The sequence below is a fragment of the Galeopterus variegatus genome, unplaced genomic scaffold (genome assembly GCF_000696425.1).
Source record: "Galeopterus variegatus unplaced genomic scaffold, G_variegatus-3.0.2 Scaffold4795, whole genome shotgun sequence".
Taxonomy (NCBI): Eukaryota; Metazoa; Chordata; class Mammalia; order Dermoptera; family Cynocephalidae; genus Galeopterus; species Galeopterus variegatus.
Window position 1 is genome coordinate 151,301 of NW_007730906.1, and position 5,777 is coordinate 157,077.

Genomic DNA, 5,777 nt, shown 5'->3' on the forward strand with positions numbered 1-5,777 from the left:
CTGTGGGGTAACAAGCACTCTGAGCTCTCCATCAAAAGCACAGGATTCCCTCTGAACCACTGAAGGAACTGGTGATCTTTTATCATGTCTATGTGCCATCGAAAAAATAAAAAATTAAAAAAGAGTTCCAAAAATGCATTCCATGAGGTTAGACAGGAGTGTGGAAAGTCACAAGAGTCATTCCAAGTCAGTATGGACAGAATGAGCCACTGAAGTCAATTTGGGTGTTAGTACCTAGAAATTCCCAGGGTGATGCTCTGGGGTGACTGCCCAGCTCTCTGCTATTGTTGTCGTCAAGAGCCGAAAGCCCTGTAGAAGGTGTGAGTCTCCATGCTTATGCTGGGACCTTGGGATCCACCCAGCCATTTCTGATTGATCTAAGTGTAGAGACTGTTGAATGGTGAAAAACAATGGGATTCTCACACTGAAGCATTCAGTGTAGAGACACAGCAGTTGCAGTGAGACGACGGTGGGTGCATAAGAATACATAGAAGTAAAGCTGAGGCCGCCACTTTGGCCATTTGCTAACGATGAGCATGGAGAGAGATTCCCACTGCAGAGAAAAGCAAGGAAACAGACATACAGACAGAAACAAAATTAGAGAATTTGTGGCCACAAAAATAAATGCAAAAGACCCCTAATGGCTTTGTTATTGCAGGTCCAATTTATGTCCATGAGATGCCGTTTTAGTTTCCATTGTACCCTCTTTGTTTAAGCCTTGATTAGAACACTAGTTTGTGATGTAATGCAATGCACTTGACTACAAAAAGAACAATAATAGCTATCATTTATTAATGTTTATTATGTCCTTGACACTGTCTTTCGCATTTATGTGAATTTCCTTATTTAACTCTTCCCGCTCACTATCATTCCCCATGTATGAATGAGAGAGCTGGGACACTGCTCCAGTTAGTAAGTGAAGGAGCCAGAAACCAATGCAAGGCATCCCTAGTAAACAAAAGCCTTGGACATTTGTTGTTGAGTTGAATTGGACAGCTGAAGGCTCCTGTACCAGCCACTGTGACCCCAAAGGGGTTGAGATGATGTTGATCAGGTTTAGCCCAATTGGAGCTCACCCCCACNTGTACTGTCCTGGGACATGCTCTACATGGCTTCATGGAGGACAGACTGGTGAGATAAGCTCCTTAGCATTCGGCAGCCCCCGGCTCAGTAATGTAACCTTATTACTGGCTTTTCCTTCTTACCCGAGCATTCCCATTGCCTCTCAATCTGGTTCCCATGGTTTGCACCTCTTAATAAAGTAATAGCACATATGCTTTTGTTTCAGGTTCTCTTTTCTGGGGAACACAGGCCAAGATAATATGTAATAGGTCCCTGACACATTAAGAAAAGTTAGAAAAGAACTGGGTAAATGAAATAAAACTTCCATTTGGAAAAGAGGTCAACGAGAAACACACAGAAATCACTAGTACATGGAACGTATCATGATCTGCTGGCCATAAATAACAAGGACAACCTGCCCTGGCAATGGAAGACATTCCTTGGTTGACTAATCAGAAGGCCCCTGGTTCTACCTATGAATGGATTTCCCTTGTCCATTGTCTTCCACGGAGAAGAATTTGGAAAGGAAGCAATTTCTGGGGCCTGACCACTTGAACAGCCCACTTCCTGTTGATGTGATTCCTGGATCCTCGGGATTATCTTAGGGTTTGAGAAATACAGGCTCTTTTTGGCCAGTCTTAGGGTTTTTTTGGCAGTAGAGCTCACTTAAAAATTTAGTAGGCTGCTGGTCTATTTGCTTTGGGTCTATGTGCCTGTGATCAATTCCATGGCCCAGCATCAAAGCCGACTCCCTTGTCAGTTCACGGCTTCATGAATCTAGGCAGTTTCGTCGCCTGGAAGCATATCTCTGTGTTCTGCCCACCTCTCAGCCCCTCATTTAATGTCTACAACCACATTCTTGGCCTGTGCCTTGAGGTAATTTGAAAAGATACCTTTATGAACAGAGACCTTAGTAATGTATTCCTCATATTTAGGCTATTCCATATCTGTGTCTTCACAGCATGACTGTTTTCCTTGTCTGGCAAAGAATGCTTAGCAAGAGGAGCTTGGAAGAAGCCTGGTCTCATTCATTTCCTGCTTAATCCCCCCAGCTTTCTGCCTCTGTTATTGCCAAACTTGACTTGAGGTGGAGAGCGTGGCATGTCTATCCCTACAAGATTCCAGATTGGATTAGTAAACTCTCTGGCAATACATTTTCTTAATTCTTCTTTTTCTCTTGTATTTCATACCTAATCCATAAGGTAATCGGTCAGCTTTACCTTAAAAATATATCCCACATTTGGAAATCTTCTCACCCCATTCTCCACCAGCCACTAGCTGGTCTGATCAATCTACTGCCATCTCCTCTGTAGGCACCATCAATGGCCTTCTGACCTGGTCTTGCATTTTCTCTCTTGCCCTCTACCTAATCCATAAGGTAATCGGTCAGCTTTACCTTAAAAATATATCCCACATTTGGAAATCTCCTCACCCCATTCTCCACCAGCCACTAGTTGGTCTGATCAATCCACTGCCATCTCCTCTGTAGGCACCATCAATAGCCTTCTGACCTGGTCTTGCATTTTCTCTCTTGCCCTCCCTCACACTGTCATACGCTGTACATCAACAGAGCCATCCTTCCAAGATCTGAATGAGATCAAGTCATTCCTTTAGTTAATACTCTCCACCACAACTTAAACAAATTCTAATGTCTGTAACTTCACTTAAAATGTCCCCATGTGGTCTGTTACAACCCTTCTGATTCTACCCCTGTCTTGCTCACTGTGCGTCTGCCACACTGACCATTTAGTTTGTTATTCCTTGAAATATCAGGCATGTTCCTGCCTTGAAAAATTTAGACTTGCTGAAATCTCTGCCCAGGAAGTTTCCCTCAGATGCCCTAATCATCTTATCTATAATAGCATCATTTTTTTATCCCCTTATCTTGTTGTATTTATGTTTCATAACTTGTTACTACTTAACTTTGGGGGGTAATTTTTTCCTAATAGTACACATATATGAGTTAGAATGTAAGAACCATGTGAGCAAAGGCTTGTCTGCCAATGTACTGTGAAGAGAATGGTGCTTGGCAGAGTAGGTGTGCAATAGATACCTGCTCAGACACACTGCTTTTGGCCTCAGCTTGTCTTTTCTGTGCAGGATCTTTCTGCAGGTGGAGGAGATAGCCAGCAGTTCCCCTAATGCTACAGCTTTATCAAGTCTGAATAACAACACGCAAAAACCACAACCTAAACACCTGTCTTGCTTGCACATAGCAAAGACTGCCAACTTCCCACTCTGGAATAAGGGGGCCTTGCTGCCCTCCTGCCTATCTCCTCCACTCAGAAAATCCCACAATGAAACGTGGGTGAGTACTCACTTCTGGTACCAAGATATGTATCTGTTTGAAAGCTCTGGGATGCAAGCAACAGAAAGCCCAACTCAGACTGGCTCAAAGAGAATTGATTATTGAAGTTTTACTAAGAAGAAAAACCTCCAGAGATATGTAAGCAATAGAAATAATTTCATGTGAGTTGCTATTCTACTTCTCTCATTCTGTTGGCTCTACTCTCCTCCGGGTAGCACTTTTGTTTCAGGCTGGCTGCTTTCAAATCAGTATCATGGCTGTAGCAGTTATAGCCTCCAAATATGTACATTGTACGATCAGGTATTTTTGACCCTACAGGAATTCCTAAAGAAAATAAATAAATTATTTATTCCTCTGTACATGATGCTACATGAATTGGCTACTGCTGTTGCTATAAGAAAGTCCTTTGTCTTCTGCGAGGCAAACTTGTTAGCTTAGAGTGTTCCTTCCCCTCAGTGGCACGTGTCAGCCTCTAATGACTTCAGGTTGCTCTGCTGCAGCTTCTGTGACCCTTGGACCTGCAGTGACCATGAATTCATAGTGAGGACACCAGGTCACCTGGAAGCCAAGAAATGGGCTCAGTGGCCTTTGAGAATGTGGCTGGCAACTTCACCCTGGGGGAGGGGGGTATGCTGGATCATTTCCAGAAAAAACTCTACAGAGATGTCATGGTGGAAATCTTTATAAATTTGGCTTCTACAGGAAAAAAATAGCAAGACTCGAACATTGAACATCAATACAAGGTAAACAAATCTAAGGAAAGCAATCATACTGTAGACAAAGTCAGTGAAAGTAAAGAAAGTTAGCATTCTGGAAAAATCTTCAGCCAGATACCAAATTTTAATCTGAATGAGAAAATTTCTCCTGGACTAAAATCATGTAAATGTAATTTGTGTGAAAAACTCTGCATGTGTCATTCACCTGTTAATAGGCACAGACCACCTCACACTGGAACCAAACATATGAAAATCAGGACTATGGAGAGAAGCCATATAAACATAAACAAAGTGGGAAAACCTTCAGTTACCTCCACTCCTTCAGAATTCATGGAAGGACTCACACTGGGGAGAAATCCTATGACTGTAAGGAGTATGGGAAAGCCTTGCTTTCTCTTACAAGCATTTGAAGACACAAATAACACACACTGGAGATGGATCTCATAAATGTAAGATATGTGGGAAAGGCTTTGCCTGCCATCATTCATTTCAAATTCATGAAAGGAGTCACAGTGGAGAAAAACCCTATGAATGTAATGAATGTGGGAGAGCCTATAGTTTTTCCAGTTCCATTCAGAGACATGAAAGAACTCACAATGGAGTGAAACCCTACAAATGTAAGGAATGTGGAAAAGCATTCATTTATCTTGCAAATGTTTGAAGACACATGATAACACACACTGAAGATGGACCTTATACATGTCAGATATGTGAGAAAACCTTTGGCTGCCCCAGTTTATTTCAAATGCATGAAAGGACTCACACTGGAGAAAAACCCTATGAATGTAAACAATGTGGTAAAGCCTTCAGATTTTCCCAGTTCTATTCAAAAACATGAAAGAACTCACACTTGAGAGAAACTATATGAATGTAAGGAATGTGGGAAAGCCTTCATTTCTCCCACAAGTGTTCAAAGACACATGGTACTGCACACTGGTGATGGATCTTACAAATATAAGATATGTGGGAAAGCCTTTGACTACCCCAGTTCATTTCATTTTAAATACATGAAATAACTCACACTGGAGCAAAGCCCTATGAATGTAAACAATGTGGTAAAGCTTTCAGTTCAAGTTTCTTTCAAAATCCCATATGTTCCTGTGAAAAAACTCATACTGGATAAAAAGGCTAAATGTAAGGAATGTGGAAAAGTCTTCAGTTGGCCCACATGAACATGTATAAACACACACTGGATTGAAATACCATTAGTTTTTAAAATACAGGAAAGTTTAAAATTTTAATAAGTACTTTAAAAGTTATGTGAAAATTCACACTGCAGTGAAATCCTACAATTGTTATAAATATGGATAGCCTGATGGAAATTAATTCATGTATAATGCTCTAAAACATTAACAACATGAAAGAAATGTTGCACAACCCCCTCATTCTGGAAGCAGGCAAGAAACAGTGCACACCTGGTGTCCTAGGCAGGAGCCAAGGGCAGCCTCCTTCTGCCCAGAAACAGGCAAGAAGCAGAGAACACCTGGTATCCCAAGAAGGAGCCAAAGGCAGCATCCCCCCACCCATAAGTAGGCAGGAGCACACTGAAAACACCACTTCCACACAGGAGGCCCACAACATCCACCCCCACAGCCATAGCTACTGCAAAAGTGGCTCAACACCACAGTGTTAGCCATAGCTGCCATGCAGGCAACCAGCCAGACACTCAACTGCATTGACACAAGGAGAAT

At 42.0% G+C, this 5,777-nt stretch overlaps 1 pseudogene; it reads left to right on the forward strand.

Annotated features, from left to right (window-relative positions):
- Positions 1-5,209, forward strand: part of LOC103603796 — a 7,372-nt pseudogene extending 2,163 nt beyond the window's left edge.
- The last annotated feature ends 568 nt before the right edge of the window (positions 5,210-5,777 follow it).